Consider the following 17,500-nt stretch of genomic DNA (forward strand, 5'->3'; position numbering starts at 1 on the left):
TCTATCTATCTATCTATCTATCTATCTATCTATCTATCTATCTATCTATCTATCTATCTATCTATCTATCTCATCTCCTTTCTAAAGTGAAGAGCTATCAGTGCAAATCAAAAGTGTGATTCTACATATTAAGTATCATTCATAGTCGGACGTAAGGAGACGTAACGAGCGCCAGCGCTCCTTGCGTTGTCGTTTTTGTCTCCCCCTCCGTCACTTACGGCTCCAGGATTTCCGTCCGTGCAGTCGACATTCACCGTCAGGCCGACGTACGTTCGTTTGTACGTTGGCTGTAGTACCAGTGGAGCCCGTTGGCAGTATAAGGAAAAAAAGTTTTCCTCAGCCCTCTTTCTCCAAAAAAAAGACCCACGTTGGTTGGTGGAAGTACTTGAGTAAATGTACTTAAGTACTTAGACCCGTCGATCCACGGTCTGTGACAATATATAGCATATAGCACAGTGCAGTAGGGGTCGAAACTCACGTTTTGTAGACAACCATTGTTTTTGTCTAGTTTGTGTCTTTTATTGCGTTGTTTTGGCTAGATGCTACAATGGTAGCTTCATGTTGTTAGCTGCGCTAATGCCAGCTGGCTGTGTTGCCAGGTTTTGTGAGAGAAATAAGCAACCAGGTCTGTGAAAACAAGCCCAAAAGAATCGACTAGGATATAGCAGATCTACAATATATGTTTGAGAATCACTGGTTTAAATAATAATTGGTCCAAATAAGCAACTACACTTTAGAAACAAGCCCAAATAAAACCGCAACCACCAATACAAAATTGCTTGTTTATTTACAAGCAACTTTACAGAAAAATAAGCCCAAAGTCGCCTTATAATAAGTAGACATGGCAACATTATGGGTACGGCGGTACATACTAGTGGCCATCTAGTGGATGAATAGGTGTATTACGCCTGTACACTTTAAAATAAATAAAATAACCCCTAAATAACGTGAGCGACTATGCATGCGTCCGTAAAGAACGGACGGAATCCCTCACCCCCTGACGCACGTTTTAGACCCATCTAGGGACTATGAACGGGCCTTTAGCAGGAGAGAGAGAGAGAGAGAGAGAGAGAGAGAGAGAGAGAGAGAGAGAGAGAGAGAGAGAGAGAGAGAGAGAGAGAGAGAGAGAGAGAGAGAGAGAGAGAGAGAGAGAGAGAGAGAGAGAGAGAGACTAATGTTAAGTGTGTGTGTGTCTGTGGGGGGGGGGGTGCTGGGGTGGGTGAAGAGAGGTGCCATGAGAGACAGCGCTACTGCCAGTGTTAATTGAACACAGCTGTACCTCGTTAAACATTAATTGGCAATTAATCAGCTCCCAGTTGAACATAATATATCCTTAAAAAAGTGAGAGAAAGAGAGAGGAGGGGGGGGTGGGGGGTCTAATAGAAAGAAGGGATCATCTATGCCACCATACAGAAAGTCATCTCTCTATGTGTGTGTGTGTGTGTGTGTGTGTGTGTGTGTGTGTGTCTCTCTCTCTCTCTCTCTCTCTCTCTCTCTCTCATTCATTCATGGTATTAATGTAGTTTTCTGCCACTCACTCCACTTCCTTCCCCCTCATCCTGTCTGCGGTTCTTCAAGAGGAAGAGAGAGAGAGAGGGGGAGGAAAGAGCGAGTGAGTTCACTGAGAGGAAGTGCCAGAGGGGGAAAGGAGGAGGGATGAGGGAACGGAAGGAGACGCCATTGTTGCCACACCGATGCCCTCACTGTAATGCGAGGAGCACTGCATTGTGTGTGTGTGTGTGTGTGTGTGTGTGTGTGTGTGTGTGTGTGTGTGTGTGTGTGTGTGTGTGTGTGTGTGTGTGTGTGTGTGTGTGTGTGTGTGTGTGTGTGTGTGTGTGTGTGTGTGTGTGTGTGTCTGTGCGTGCGTGCGTGCGTGTATTAGGCTACTATACTTGTGAGGACCAAATACCCCCACAAGTGTAGTAGAATTTGAGAAATACTGTAGACATTGTAGGCCCTCATTTATCAATGGAGTGTACAAACCGGCTTATATTTCAGCTTATATTTATTTGCCCTTACGCCAACGTCCAAGTGAGATTTATCAAAGGATCCTATACAGCCAATCCTAGTGTACGTCAGTGTAGAGGCAGGGCAGGCGGTCGCCTGCCCAACTAAGATCTCGCCTCCCCTAGAAAACCCAAATAACCCGAAATTGTCATAGCGTGCTTAATGTCCTCAAAGTCACGCATCCAACAAGCTTTGAACTGAGCAGATTGGACCTTCCGTTGCAGAGATAAGGGCCAAAACATCTTGAAAACGGCCACTTTTGCCGTTTTTTTTTGTTGAAATTTCTTTTTTGGGGGTAAAAATCTTGCCTGCCCTAAATGTAATTCTTGGGGACGCCACTGGTGTACATTTGGTCGTAGCTTTGATAAATGTGACGGCTGAAACAGAGCGTCATTTAAATAACTCGGAACGCCCCGATTTTATGACATGAAGAACCAGAATACGACCAAAAAAAGCATGGAAAGCCAATAAGAGAGAGTTTCCCCCGCCCGCCTCGCCGCCTGTCATGGCCGCGTCTGACACACACACAAACACACACACACACACACACACAAACACACACACACACACACACACACACACACACACACACACACACACACACACACACACACACACACACACACGCACCTACTTGCAAGCCCAAGTGTAGCATTGGCACACTGTGGAAACAGCAGTCTTTCATGTATAACCAGATGCCTGTCAGATGGTCAGACAATGCTGCTCCGCATGTCTACGATGGAGCAAACGGGTGTCAGCCAAAGTCTACACGGCCTCAGACCTGACGTGAAGATCTGAGCGGGCCGTACGCTGAAGTCAAAGTCACCATAGATTGATAAATGCTGAAAATTGCGCCGATCTCGCCGTACGGCCATTATTTGGTCCACGCCACGTTGATAAACGAGGGCCATTGTGAGGACCATTTTCCTGGTCCTCACATGAGAAATGGTTATTCTATGGTTAGGATTTTTGGCGCTCAGGTGGAGCAGTGGTAAAGTATAGCCCACTACCTGAGTGTTTGAGGGTTCGAATCCAACCGTGGTGCATCTGGCTTTTTCGAGCGTCTATTGCGAACACAATTGGCCTCCGTGTTCGGAGGAGGGAAGCCAGGCGGGGGAGGGTGATATTTGTTACTTTACGTACTCCTACGGGCCGTGGCGGCACCTCTCGGCGGGAAGTGTTGGGCTGGAGGAGTAGGACGAAGGCTCTACATCCTCCCGATAGGGGCTCCTCACTGGCAGGTGAGTCAGTAGAATACAACAGCAGTTGTTTTGAGTCAGTAGAATACAACAGCAGTTGTTTTGATTGTATTGCTGTATTGTTGTATTGTGCTTTCTGCTTTGGCAATGTAAACGTATGTTTTCTCATGCCAATAAAGCCCTTTGAATTGAATTGAATTGAATTGACAACAGACAGAAATGTGGGTGGGGAGGAATCAATTGCCATAGACTAAATTGGGGAGAAAAAGGGCTAAAAAGCTATAAAATATATATATTTTTTAATCTTTTTTTTTTGCTGTTATGCATACAAAGGGATGTACTTAGCACGTCATAATAGCGGAACTAATTGAGAATGTACAAACATTCCTGTGTAGTTCCATCCATGTTTCATCTCTGTGACAACCCAGACGTTTGTACATTTTTGACAGCTAATACACCAGATGTTGGTTGATGAAGAGTCTGTTAGAGATAGCCTGCACCTAATGACCTTAGCCTTAGAGGACGCCTTTATGACCAAGGTCATTAAATACCAACCACTCCTACATACCACCTCAGAGCTGGGCTATAGGTGCAGACTATTTGTGTTTTATATTTGGTAGCCTAGGTCGTTGGTTCTCAAAGTGGGGTCCGGGGACCTCCAGGGGTCCTTGGGCGGGTTCCAGGGGGTCCCCAGCAAAATGTGTTAATATAGCATCACAATAATTTCAACCTTTTGTACTTAAGCTATTCAAAAATAGCAGATATACAAGCTCATAGCGCGGCACAGAGTGCCGCGCTATGAGCTTGTAGATCTGCTATTTTTGAAAAATCGTGAAAATGTGTGCAAATCTTTGAATATATTGTTTTTAAAGCGAACATTTGTAACTCAAACCTTTGCTTCTGGGGGGGTCCCTGGAACAAAATATTTTTAGATGGGGGTCCGCGGCCAAATACATATCATTTTGGGGTTCCTTGGCATGAAAAAGTTTGAGAACCACTGGCCTAGGTCATACCCACAGACTGGTTGTTGGTTGGTTTCAACAGCTTGGGGTGCCCAGAAAGTATAGGCAAAAAGGCTGGCAAAGTACCGTGCTGTCTCTGCTATAATTGGCAGCCACCATATATGGCGGAGATGCTGTTACTTATACCCATAGAGTACTGAGTGATATGCTTATTGTATCATGATTTTGTACTGCAATCTTAATATTTATAACCTTTAATATTTGTGTCCTTGTATGCTCTCGTTTATGTGGACATGAATAAATTGTTAAAGTGTGTGTGTGTGTGTGTCTGTGTGTGCGTGTGCGTGTGCATGAACAATATACACTCTGTGTTTTCCTGTGCACAAAGGCCATAAACACCCTGGCAAACAACACAAAAAGCTCTTCAAAGTGTGAAAATAGACCCGCATGTGTCAGAAAGAATCACTCTGTATTGTGTGTGTGTGTGTGTGTGTGTGTGTGTGTGTGCGCGCCTGGTGTGTGCAGTGAGTTCAGTGTCTGTCCTCCTCTGCCCTGTATATTATATAACTGTACCGATGACAGCAACTCAGTTCACCTCTTCAGGACATCTCTCTCTCTCTCTCTATCTCTCTCTCTCTCTCTCTCTCACCCTCCCTCCCCTTTCTCTCTCTCTCTCCCCCCTCTCCGTCCTCATCCCCCGTTCTCTCATTATCTCTCGTCCCTCATTTGTCCCAGCTCGCTCCTCTCTCTCTCTCTCTCTTCCTGTGAAGCTCTCTCTCTCTGTCTCCGTCTTGCTCAATTAAATGCCCTGGTAATCGCGTTGTTTCCACCCGCGTCTCCTTTCATTTATCCCGCGCTTCCCCTCAAACCGTCGCTCTCTGGCGCCGTCCCAAATGTTCCTGGGCTGTTTACGTGTCCTCTCTGCACTTTGCTACCTCCTTCTCTCTCTCTCTCTCTCTCTCTCTCTCTCTCTCTATCTCTCTCTCTCTCTCTGTATATCTGTCTTCTCTCTCTCTCACGCCATCGTTCCCCGTATCTGTTGTTGCCCTCTTCCAATCTAGCTCTCTATCTTGCTATCTCTGCCCCTTCCCCCCCCACTCTCTCTCTCTCTCTCTCTCTCTCTCTCTCTCTCTCTCTCTCTCTCTCTCTCTCTCTCTCTCTCTCTCTCTTTCTCTCTCTCTCTCTCTCTCTGTGCAATTCCCCACCTCTCTCTCTCGCTGCCCTCTCCCTCACTCCCTCTCTCTCACAGAGTCTTGGCTCCAGCTCAAATATTACAAATTCTATTGCTACGCTGGCCGGAGGCCAAATCAGCGCAGCGATAAATCAATACAATGAGAGAATTATGTAACGTGGCCAGCCGTAAAATGTTCCCCCTTTTAAAGTCTGTATTCAGCCAGGAATCCCCATCCCCATTCTCACATTATTCCCCGTCCCACTGGGGTTGACCCAACAGTAGGCAAAGTACTCGGCCTCAGTACGTGAGTCAAAGGATAGGTATACTCCCGGTCAAATATTACTCAATATTACTCTAATGCAAGTAAAAGTTGCTGTTGAAAGTACTCAAAAATATACTTCAAGTGCAAATTACATTTTCTTTTTAATAGTAATGCATTGCTGTATTAAAACTTTGACCATTGCATTGTCCCTAAAGATTTTACAGAAAAATATTGATGATAGTGAAAATAACAGATGTATAAGTGATGCGAAGCAGTGTGAGCTTGTAGATCTGCTATTTTCACCGTATTTGATAGGGGTTAACTTACTTTTTCCCTCCTAGATATGTAGTGGAGTCAAAAGTGCAATATTTGTCTTTGAAATGTATTAGAGTGAAAGTCATATATGTATCCAAAAATACAAATATTCAAGTAAAGCACTGTACAGTGCACAAGTAAATGTACTTTGTTACTGTCTGCCACTGTTTTGACCCAACAGCATTCTGTGTCTGCCAGTACCACCAATATATACATTTCTCTCACAACTTCATGTTCACCTCCAGGGCCTGATATTGTGTAGTATTCCTGTTGCAGTTCCTGAAATGTTTAGGCTAGACCAAAGTCCCTGATACTCTTGGATAATGATTAATTTAGTTTATGATGAAGACATCTGGAGGTGTTGTTAACATTCCCCAGGGAAACACCACCAAGGGATTATAAAAGCCTTCCAAAATGTGAGCATTGAAATATGGAACAATCAGAGGCTAAATCAATCGTCAGGGCGTCGCGGCAGGGTTAAAGTTTCCCTTTCGGTGCCTCCGGCTTGGCCAGGCGCTCCAACAAAAACTATGATACTTCCCTGCCAGCTTCCCAGTCGCAAGTCGGCCAACTGCACTGTAGCGCCTCCTGCAGGTTGGTCGGCGCACCAGCTGGGAGTGGACCTGAGAGGGAAAGCATGTTCCTCCGCATGCATTACATCATAATAATAATAATAATAAATTTTATTTATAACGCACTTTACATTCTCACGAATCTCAGAGTGCTACAATTAAAAGCAAGGCATAAAAACAGCATAGGCAACAAAACAATTACAATAGACCCAACTAGGCTAAACTAAAGGGCCAAAATTTAGAAATTAAAAACTCAGTACGTTCTCATACTACGTACTCATGGGTTCTCAAAAGTGGGGTCCGGGGACCCTCAGACGCCCTTGGGGTGGGTACCAGCGTAATTAGTTAATAGCATCACAACCATTTGAACCACTTCAACCATATTTTATAACTTGGCTCAAAAATAGCAGATATGCAAGCTAGTGCGTCACTTTGTGCCGAGCTTGTAGATCTGCTTTTTAAAGGGACTACACCATGAATTTTTACTTTTCCTTCTTTTTTGTGTGTTTTTGGTCTCCCCTACCTCTCTTCTATCCCAAAAAACACCCCAGTTTGAACATCTGGGGTTTTCTGTAAATTAGTCTCAAAACAGACTTTCACCCGAACGTGAAGTCACGTTCGGTACAATCCCTCCCGTTTTTTGAGTTCCAACAAAAAAAAAATATATATATATTTATATATTTTTTAAATGTTTTTTTTTTTTTTTTTTTTTTTAACTTTTTCCACACAGAACCAGGAGATAACATGCATACAAACTGGCTCAATAGCGCCCCGTGCCAAACAGGACAATGTGGTATTGCAGGTGAAAGTGCTTTATAAGCCAGAGAGAAGTTAGTTGGAATGAGTATATCTGAGGCTTGATTTAGGCTCAAACCTTTTGAAAAACGTTTGAGGGACATAAACAATATGATATTAAATATTAAATATATTTTTTTGATTCATGGTGTAGATCCTTTAACTCAAATCTTTGCTTCTGGAGGTCCCTGGCACAACATATTTTTCAAAACATTTTTGGCTGTGGATGGGGGTCCGCAGCCAAATACATGAAACAGTTTGAGAACCACGGCATCCCGCCCTCCCGGTGAAACTGCAGCACACTCTACCCAGACCAGAACGTTGGGGTGGGCAGTCACAGGGACTATATAAGCTTTCAGATGGCTAGTCTCACAACTTTGTTCTCCTGCACCCCTAGATGTTCTGACTGTCCGTTCGGTTCGGACAGCATGATTGGCCAGAAGTTGGGTGGACGTGATATATTTATTATTGTGTCCTCATTTAGCCCAAGGCTTCACTCTGCCAGCAGCAGTGGTGTAAAGTACATTTACTCAAGTACTGTACTTAAGTACAATTTTGAGGTATTTGTACTTTACTTGAGTATTTCCAATTTCCAATACTTTTACTTCTACTCCACTACATCTCAGAGGCAAATATTGCACTTTTACGCCACTGCAATTATTTTAAAACTTTAGTTACTAGTTACTTTTCAGATATAAATTATTATATTATAAAACACACTTTAACCACTTCAGCCCCATTTTATACCTAGGCTATTTTCAAACATTTTTTTACTTTTACTTTTGATACTTTAAGTACATTCTGATACTAATACTTCTGTACTTTTACTCAAGTAAATGTTGAATTCCAGACTTTTACTTGTAACAGAGTATTTGTATATTGCAGTATTGATACTTTTACTTACGTAAAAAATGTGAGTACTTTTCCCACCACTGGCCAGCAGTGAAAGCAGGCGAAAGAGACATGCTGTGGAGAGGTATTATACTACTAGTACTCTCTAGTGACCATGCATAAACAACCTGTCGCAAGAAATGGCAACACCACTGCCTATACCTCCAAGTCTGACAAATTGCCCACAGCGCGTCGTAACGATATCCAGGTAATAAATCCATTGCGCTATAGGTGTGAACAATGCTTTAGTCGCTAGAGATGATAGAGCGAGCCGCAGTGGTGGAAAGTAACTAAGTACATTTACTCAAGTACTGTACTTAAGTAAAATGTGGACAGTTATACAAGCTTTAGTAAGTTCTCACTATAAACCCCTTTGTTTCAGAGGACATATAGACACTAATAACAAATATAATATAAATACTGCATAGATTCCACTTAATTCCACTTAAATCATAGTCATATTCTTGTCATCTGGACTTTACCAACCAAGTGTAGCCTAGTTATTAACAACAGCTTGAACAAATATCTATAAGCCAGAGAGGGTTGCTTGTAAAACATCTATGGCTTTGATGCTGTCTTAGGATAGATGTAGACCTATTTGACAGTGCAGAAACATACTGTAATTGCCTTGATGCATACGTAATACGTATAACATTAACCCATTGATACCTGGAACGCATCTGTGTCACTTTTAGATTTCTTTAGGCTATTCAAAAATAGCAGATATACAAGCTCATAGCGCGGCACCGAGTGCCGCGCTATGAACTTGTAGATCTGCTATTTTTGAAAAATCGAGGAAAAAAAATATTGGGTTTTTTTTCCCATTTTCTTTTTTGGATTTAGAAGACATTTCTAGAATCTTCTCAGGTCTTAATGGGTTAAAGAGCGTCAACGTGCGTCAGCTGGACACAGACACACACATCTCCCCAATGCAGCGCTCTAAACTGAAAGTGACTGGAGGCTCATTTCTCTCCAAAAGCCCTTGAATATGATGGAATATGATTAAGGAGTACTGTGATTATGGTAAACTCACATTTCATATCACACACACACCATACAGTAAGAACTCCTGTAACTTTCACTAGTTAGAGGATCTTTGATTCGCGGGACGTTGTTCTGTTGTTCAAAGTTTGAATGCAGGCCTTTTACTTAACCCATTGATACCTGGAACACATCGTTGTCACTTTTTCATTTGAGCTAAAAAGCATTATTTTACACTTTGGCTATTCAAAAATAGCAGATCTACAAGCTCGTAGCGCGGCACTCGGTGCCGCGCTATGAGCTTGTAGATCTGCTATTTTTGAAAAATCGTGAAAATGTGTGCAAATCTTTGAATATATATATTATTTTAAAGCAAACATTAACTCAAATCTTTGCTTCTGGGGGTCCCTGGAACAAAATATTTTGAGATGGGGGTCCGCGGACAAATTCATATAATTTTGGGGGTCCTTGACATGAAAAAGATTGAGAACCACTGATATAGAAACATACGTTTTTCAGAATACCGATTTAGAAGAAATTTTTCAGAATCGGAAACTCAATGGCCTCAATGGGTTAACGTAACAGAGAGCGGTATTGATGCTTTTACTTAAGTAAAGAATCAGAGTATACTTCTTCCACCGCTGGGTCTATAGAGGTCTGGTGTTGTCACAATGTCCCCACATAAAAGAAGGGTTTCTTCTAGTAAACACAACATCAAACGCAAGAGAGAGGAGAGCCAGCTAATGAATGAAGCTGATAGAAACCAGCCCACAGCGGTTTGCCGAACCGCAGGGCCACCGTGGCGTTTATTGGCACGTCGTTTGAGATTTTAAAAAAAAACTATTTATAGACGTTTTTGGTCATCTCTGGACATGATTACGGTCGTCATTAGCTCAACTTTAGGCTTGTTAGATGAATAGCTTTTTAGATGTGAAATCGTGTTCTCTTCCAACAACTTTAAGATGCTAGCGCACGCTTCGGAGCCTTCCCAAAAAATTAACCTACACCTGGTGGTTCTCAAATTGGGGTCCGGGGACCCCCAGGGGGTCCTCGAGGCGGTCCCAGCGTGTCCCTAGCCAAATGAATTGATAGTTATAGGAACCAAATGGACCCGTAATTGGTACACATCACACTGTGCATGCACTCTCAGAGTTATGGGGGTCCGTAGCCTAAAGTGGTTCTCAAAGCAGGCTTCAGGGACCCCCAGGGGTCCTTGAGGTGTTTCCAAGGGATCCCCAGCAAAATTAGTAATGGCAAAATGAATATGGCATAAAAATCTGTTTAACCACTTTAACCCTTTAAGACCTGAAGCCGATTCTACAAAATGTCTTCTAAATCCCAACAGTATTCTGGAAAAAAAACGTATGTTTCTATATCAGTGGTGCTCAAACTTTTCCATGTCAAGGACCCCCAAATTTATATGTATTTGGCCGCCGACCCCCATCTCAAAATATTTTGTCCAGGGACCCCCAGAAGCAAAGATTTGAGTTAAAAATGTTTGCTTGAAAACAATACATATTCAAAGATTTGCACACATTTTCAAGATTTTTCAAAAATAGCAGATCTACAAGCTCATAGCGCGGCACTCGGTGCCGCGCTATGAGCTTGTATATCTGCTATTTTTGAATAGCCCAAAGTGTAAAATAATGCTTTTTAGCTCAAATCTAAAAATGACACAGTTCCAGGTCTTAATGGGTTAACCACTTTAACCCTATATAAAACCATACATCAGCTATATTAGAAATATCTTTGTTTTTGTTTAAATATTTTTTGACATTTGTAACTCTTGTATGGGGTCCTTGGCACAGAATATTTTCAGATGGTGGTCCCGCAGCCAAATATATATTAATTTAGGGGTCCTTGACATGAAAAGGTTTGAGAAACCACTGGTCTAATAATGCATAACAACCTGCGGGTCTTTGGAATTAAAACTGGTTTTTAGAATCCCTGCCAAAGATGACCTAAGCGGGTTGTGATCATCTCTTGAAACAGGGCCCTGGTGGGGTTTCGCATGCGGGAGATAATTTATTGCACTTCTGTGTTGCTCATGCCAAGCCCCCAGAGGTAAGGTCCACGGGGTCTGTGTATACCAGCATCAACTAATGCAATTATACCTAGGAGTGGCTAACAAGCTACACCAGTGGTTTTCAACCTTTTTCATGCCAGGGACCCCTAAATTGATATACACTTGGCCGCGGACCACCATCTGAAAATGTTTTGTGCCAGGGACCCCCAGAAGCAAAGATTTGAGTTAAAAAATGTTCTCTTTGAAAAATTAATATATTCAAAGATTTGCACACATTTTCAAAAATAGCAGATCTACAAGCTCATAGCGCGGCACTCGGTGCCGCGCTATGAGCTTGTATATATCTGCTATTTTTGAATAGCCCAAGCTAAGTGGTTAAAATGATTCTGAGGCTATGTTAGCTAATTTAGCTGGGGACCCCCTGGTTGCCCCCCAAGGACCACTGATGGTCCCCGGACCACTGGTTGAAAACCACTGAGCTACACTGTTCACCGTACCTCTCTACCAGTGGTGTAAAGTAACTAAGTTACTGAGCTTGTAGATCTGCTATTTTCAAACATTTTAGAACTTTTACTTTTGGTACTTTAAGTACATTTTGATACTAATACTTTTGTATTTTTACTCCAGTAAAAATGTTGAATTCTGGACTTTTACTTTATTGCAGTATTGATACTTTTACTTAAGTAAAACATTTGAGTACTTTTTTTCACCACTGCTCTCTACCATGCAAAAGTGGGTTAAAAGTAGCTTAATTTGTTTAGGAACATTTCTTCCTATTAATATTAGATCAGGAATGTGACAAAAAACAAGAACAAATCTCCATGAATTCAAGGCTTCATGGGGTGAGTAATGGGGGTGTAATTTTGGGGGTGAATTACCCCCCTTTAACTAATTCCCTGCCTAGAACGACTAAAACGACTTCTGTCCCTTAAGCCCTGTCTGCCAAGAACGACTAAAACGACTTTCTTTTATTTTTTTTCTATTGTTTTTTTGTATTATTTGACCCAAAGACCAAGGAGATATGATTTTTCGAAGATCTAGACTCCCATCCACTTCCTTGTTAACTTAAAACTTAAACATTTTGTATCTCAGCTCCTGAGTACTTTTTTTTTTCAATGAAAAATCTCTGGCAGTGGGCAAACGCAAAAAAAAAAAGTTCTGGCAGTGAATGGTGCGATGGAGAATATTTTATGTCTGTGATCTTAACCACATGAAATCTAGGATATGGCATAATAGGTGAACATTCTGCGGAAATAGCCGATCTACTGTACAAGTTGCGATGCGTTCTGATTTTTTCTATTTTCAATTAAGGGGTTTTGTGTAGAGGGAAAAAAGGAGGGGGCCAAGTGCAAACCCCTGGGGGAACCCGATCAATGAAGTGTATATAGGGTTTAAGTGGTTAAGTAATAATGAATAAGTCAATATTGTGAAATAAACCCTGACAGGGTGATGCAGCACTTCAATCAACCTGAAGGAGTTTATTTAGCAATAATGACCGGCTCTCTGTTCATTATCCTGCTTATTACACAGCGACAAAATAAATCAATACATTGACACAAAATATAACAACCACAAAATTATCTATTGATTAAAAATTTGATTTCATCACTAAAAATAAATAATAATCTGTTGGATTCTATGGTTGGAACTGTGGCTATAGCAACGTAAACTCTTTAGCCTTCTTAAGATTAGCCTGCTTAGCATTATAATTCACGTTAAACTGATGTAGGACAGATGGAAAGATTTAATGTACATGATCCCGCTTATTACGTAGCTCCTTATGCTTACTATACTGTATAAAGCCAGCTTATTCGCTTACACGTTTCTGCTTCCATAGCATCCTAAACCAAAGCAGAGCAGTGGGCTGTTATTAATAAATACATAACAGAATGTCATGATTGACCAATCAGAACCCTGTTATACATTTATATAGACTATACACAATCAGAATCATCTTTATTATCACATCACAGGTTTACAAGTGTAAAGTGCAAGCTCTGTAGTTTTCGTTGTTTTCAGGAAGGAAAAATAAAAAGAAGTGGTGGGGGTGCAGGGAGAGCAAGGAGAAAAATAAATCAAACGGGAAAAATGCAAAAATCTTAAGATATCTACATATATACACATAACATAATCCAGCTGGTACAATATGTACATGAGGCTAGACATAAAGTGCAGCATAGATTAGCTTTCCTGTCCCATTGGAACCAAAAAAACGGACATAAATCCCAGTAACCCTCAGAACCAAATAAAGCACTTCAACAAATGCATACTTTATGTAAAGTAATTGGTCATTTTACATATATCAGCACATTGTACATGAGATAAAGTGCAAACAGAGTGTGAATGTATTGTCAGGTTCAACCACAAAAGACTGTAACTTTCACTGGTAAAATTCACATGGAAGATCCACAGGAAAAGTCAAGTCCATGTCCAGCCTGGTCTTTACTTTTCCTGTGGATCTACTATGTGGTATGTGTATACATATACATACCATATACAGTGTATAATAGCCTAGTAAGTGTAAAGTCTTAGGATTACATAGTCACTTTGTATGTCCTTGACTGACTGACTGTCTGACCGACCACATTCACGTCATTAACATAGAACCCTTCACTGCACAGCCTACACGGTACAGTATCTATCCGTTCCTATCTGTAATGTAGATGTTGGACTCATGGGGCCAATACTGTACTTGTATATGGGCCAGACACGCGAGTAGCGTGTGTGTGTGCGCGCGTGCACACACACACACGCACACACACACACACACGCACACACACACACACACACACACACACACACACACACACACACACACACACACACACACACACACACACACACACACACACACACACACACACAGAGCAGTCTATAGGAGTCAGGGACTGCAGTAGAGCCTATATTTCCTGCAGCCTTGTGCCCTGGCCAGAGAGAGAGCAACAGTTCCATGCTGTATTTTCCATACGGTCACCCACCCCCCCCCACCGCCCCCTTTCCCCGGCTTTCCGACTGGTCTTTTTCTCTCTCAATTCTGGAATTCCATCTCCCTGCACGTGGCCAACGCTGCAAGGACAGGCTGTGTGTGCGTGTGTGCGTGTGTGTGTGTGTGTGTGTGTGTGTGTGTGTGTGTGTGTGTGTGTGTGTTTGAATATGTACAGTATGTGTGTGTGTGAACGTGAGCAGTAGGAAACATCTACCGGTGAGGAAAAGGAAACAGTGTGTGTGTGTGTGTGTGTGTGTGTGTGTGTGTGTGTGTGTGTGTGTGTGTGTGTGTGTGTGTGTGTGTGTGTGTGTGTGTGTGTGTGTGTGTGTGTGCGCGTGCGTCTTTACAGCTCGGATGCAAAGAGTTGTTCACACGGCTGTGTTTTGTGTTTTGATATATATATATATAGTGAATACTTTTTATTCACTTTTTAAGTCTTCAATTTGATCTTGGCGGTCTTAAAAAATTTACACCAGGTCTGGTGGTTTTTATAAACATCATAAAGCAATGTCATATCTATTTGGATAACTGTTACTGTGCTCGTTGGCGTTTGGACCCGTTTGTTGCAATAGCTTACAGAGATGTGATGTGTACAGTTGCTTGCTATAGGTTTTTTGTGACATCTGATTAAACTCCGTTGCCATGTTATGGCATTATTTTGCATTGTGTGCACTAGCACAGGATTTGTGAAACTAACTAACTGACTAACTTTTTGGATCAGTTATGGAACCTTTGGCTGCATGTGGGGTGCCGTGAATATGTTTTTGAAGCCTGATTAGAGGTATTGTTCCTTAATAATTAGCAAAAATATATTGCTTGCCAACATTTAGCCCAAATCCTTAGGCTTTGTTGTGGTTTGATGGATCCTATTATATTGTCAAAGCGGTGCCTTGGCTTTCATGACGTGTTTGTCTTAATGCCAAATGCAGAGTACAAATGTTTTAAAGAAGCGTTTTAGATAGCAGCACAGATCTCCGCTCCTTCTAATCGAGGCATTGAAGCTTTAAAGGAATAGTTAGGAGACTCAAAGGAGACTCTTTGAGTCTCCTACCGGATACACTGCTGGTCATCAAATTATTGGCTTAGGAATGCGACAAAAACTAAAAGATCTCCATGCATTCAAGGCTCCATGGTGTGGGTAATCGATAGAAAAAAAGTCAATTTGGGGGTGAACTATCCCTTTAAGAACAGTGTTGCGGTGCCAGCCTGCACGCATTTATGGAGTAGTCAGTCCGTCCGTCCGTCCCTCTCTCCGTCCCAACATTGTGAATGTGAAACCTCAGGAACTCATTGAGGGGAATTTCATGCTCAAGGATGAACTGATTGGAAGTAGCTGGTCGAATGTCAAAGGTCACTGACCTCCACAGACCTTTGCGTTCATTAAATTCCTCAAAAGTCTTCATTCACTGCATATACTTTGAGTCTGGACAGACACGGATGTGAATGGCATACTGGCTGATGGAGACGTACGACCGCAAAGCAGAATGTATAGTTTAACACTTTTAGCTGACCGTGTCATTTGAAATGATGTTTTTTTTAATCAAAAGTTGCATCTCCGAATCCAGTGCATGACATGTAGGCACAGGTTTATCCGTTTGCATACGGAATTACACGTACATGTAATATTACATGTTCATACGCAGATTTGTATGCATTTCTTAAGAATATATTATTTTAAAAGCAGTTGTACTCAAACTTACAGTATGACTGGTACTGGCCTACGCATATAAGACTGACTGTTATATATCGTCACTGTCGGGCAGAAACATCGTATCTCCATATTTCGACTTGTTATGTGTTTTTTCTTTTGTAAATTAATGCGCTACTTCTAAAAATGTACTTGAGTCAAAAATATACTATACTATAATAAAATATACTTAAAGTACCAAAGTAAACATTGTGCAGAATGTCCCATTTAACAAGTTCAAGATGTATACAAATGTTTTGAAAATAGCAGATCTACAAGCTCACAATGCGTTGCATTGTGAGCTTGTAGATCTGCTAGTTTCAAATAGCCAGAATATATAGGTCTGAAGTGGTTAATGTATTGTATGTACTTAAGTTTTCTTATAATTGTAGTGAAGTAAAAGTACAATATTTGTCTCTGAGATGTAGTGGAATTGGAAGTACTCCAGTAAAGTAAAAAATACCTCAAAATTGTACTTGAGTACAGTACTTGAGTAAATGTACCTAGTTACTTTACACCATTGGTCAAAAGTAGCACAAAAGATGTGAAAATAGCCGATCTACCATTCACAAAAAGGGACAAGGTTTCCACTCGACAGCGATGATATTTTCAATACTTGTTCCACAAACATATAATCCGTACAAACACAACGGAGTGTTTTGCTTCAAGTGCTTACAGTACATGGAGAGCATGGAGTTCTATTGCAGCCCTTAGTGCACAATGTTAACATGACACTCATTGTTCTCAGCAAAACACATGTTGGCTTGTGTGTGTGTGTGTGTGTGTGTGTGTGTGTGTGTGTGTGTGTGTGTGTGTGTGTGTGTGTGTGTGTGTGTGTGTGTGTGTGTGTGTGTGTGTGTGTGTGTGTGTGTGTGTGTGTGTGTGTGTGTGTGTGTGTGTGTGTGTGTGTGTGTACTTGTATCACTATACTTGTGAGGGCTAAATGTCCCCACAAATAGTAGAATGTGAGAAATAGACATTGAGACGACAATCCTCACAAGAGAATTGGTTGTTTTATGGTTTAAGTCATTTCTTTGAGGGTTTTTTTCCTTCTTCTTTTTTTCAGATTAGGATTAGGCATTTAGTTTGGCTTAGGGGTTGGAGTTATGCCTGATTTATACTTGGTATGTGTCATGCACCGAACATAGCTGATCTATTTGATGTGTTGTGAGCTTGTAGATCCGCTATTGTGGGCTTTTAGTCTCAGGGTTTTAAAAGATGGCCAAAAACCAGAATGGCATTCATAAAACCCACTGATGTGAAAAAAAACGCTGAAGTCCTCACAAGTATAGCGATACACAACGTGCGTCTTCGTGCGGTACGTGCAGCATGTCAGTTCAACCCCCCGCCGCTGTCGGCTTCACACACATGTGCCGGCAGAGGTAATTTATTCACATCTGTACGCGCTAGCGTGTATATAATACTATGTTCCTCGTTCACACACACACACACACACACACACACACACACACACACACACAGGCGTTTAGCTTTTTTTAACGTGTTCATATTTATTTGAACAAACCATAGCTGCTTCCTCCTTCAAGGTTATCTGTGTCACGCACGCCGCTTGTACTGTATACTGTAGGGTCAGAGAACGACCAACATTAGCCAATCTAGATAAGGCTTACATCACCCCGGCT

General features: G+C 41.7%; 1 protein-coding gene across 5 annotated transcripts in view; it reads left to right on the forward strand.

The window, feature by feature from the left end:
* The window catches only part of kdm6ba (lysine (K)-specific demethylase 6B, a), a 137,679-nt gene that overhangs the window by 27,335 nt on the left and 92,844 nt on the right, over positions 1 to 17,500 (forward strand). The window lies entirely within an intron of this gene.

The sequence above is a fragment of the Gymnoscopelus braueri genome, assembly GCF_963280865.1.
Source record: "Gymnoscopelus braueri genome assembly, chromosome: 15".
NCBI lineage: Eukaryota > Metazoa > Chordata > Actinopteri > Myctophiformes > Myctophidae > Gymnoscopelus > Gymnoscopelus braueri.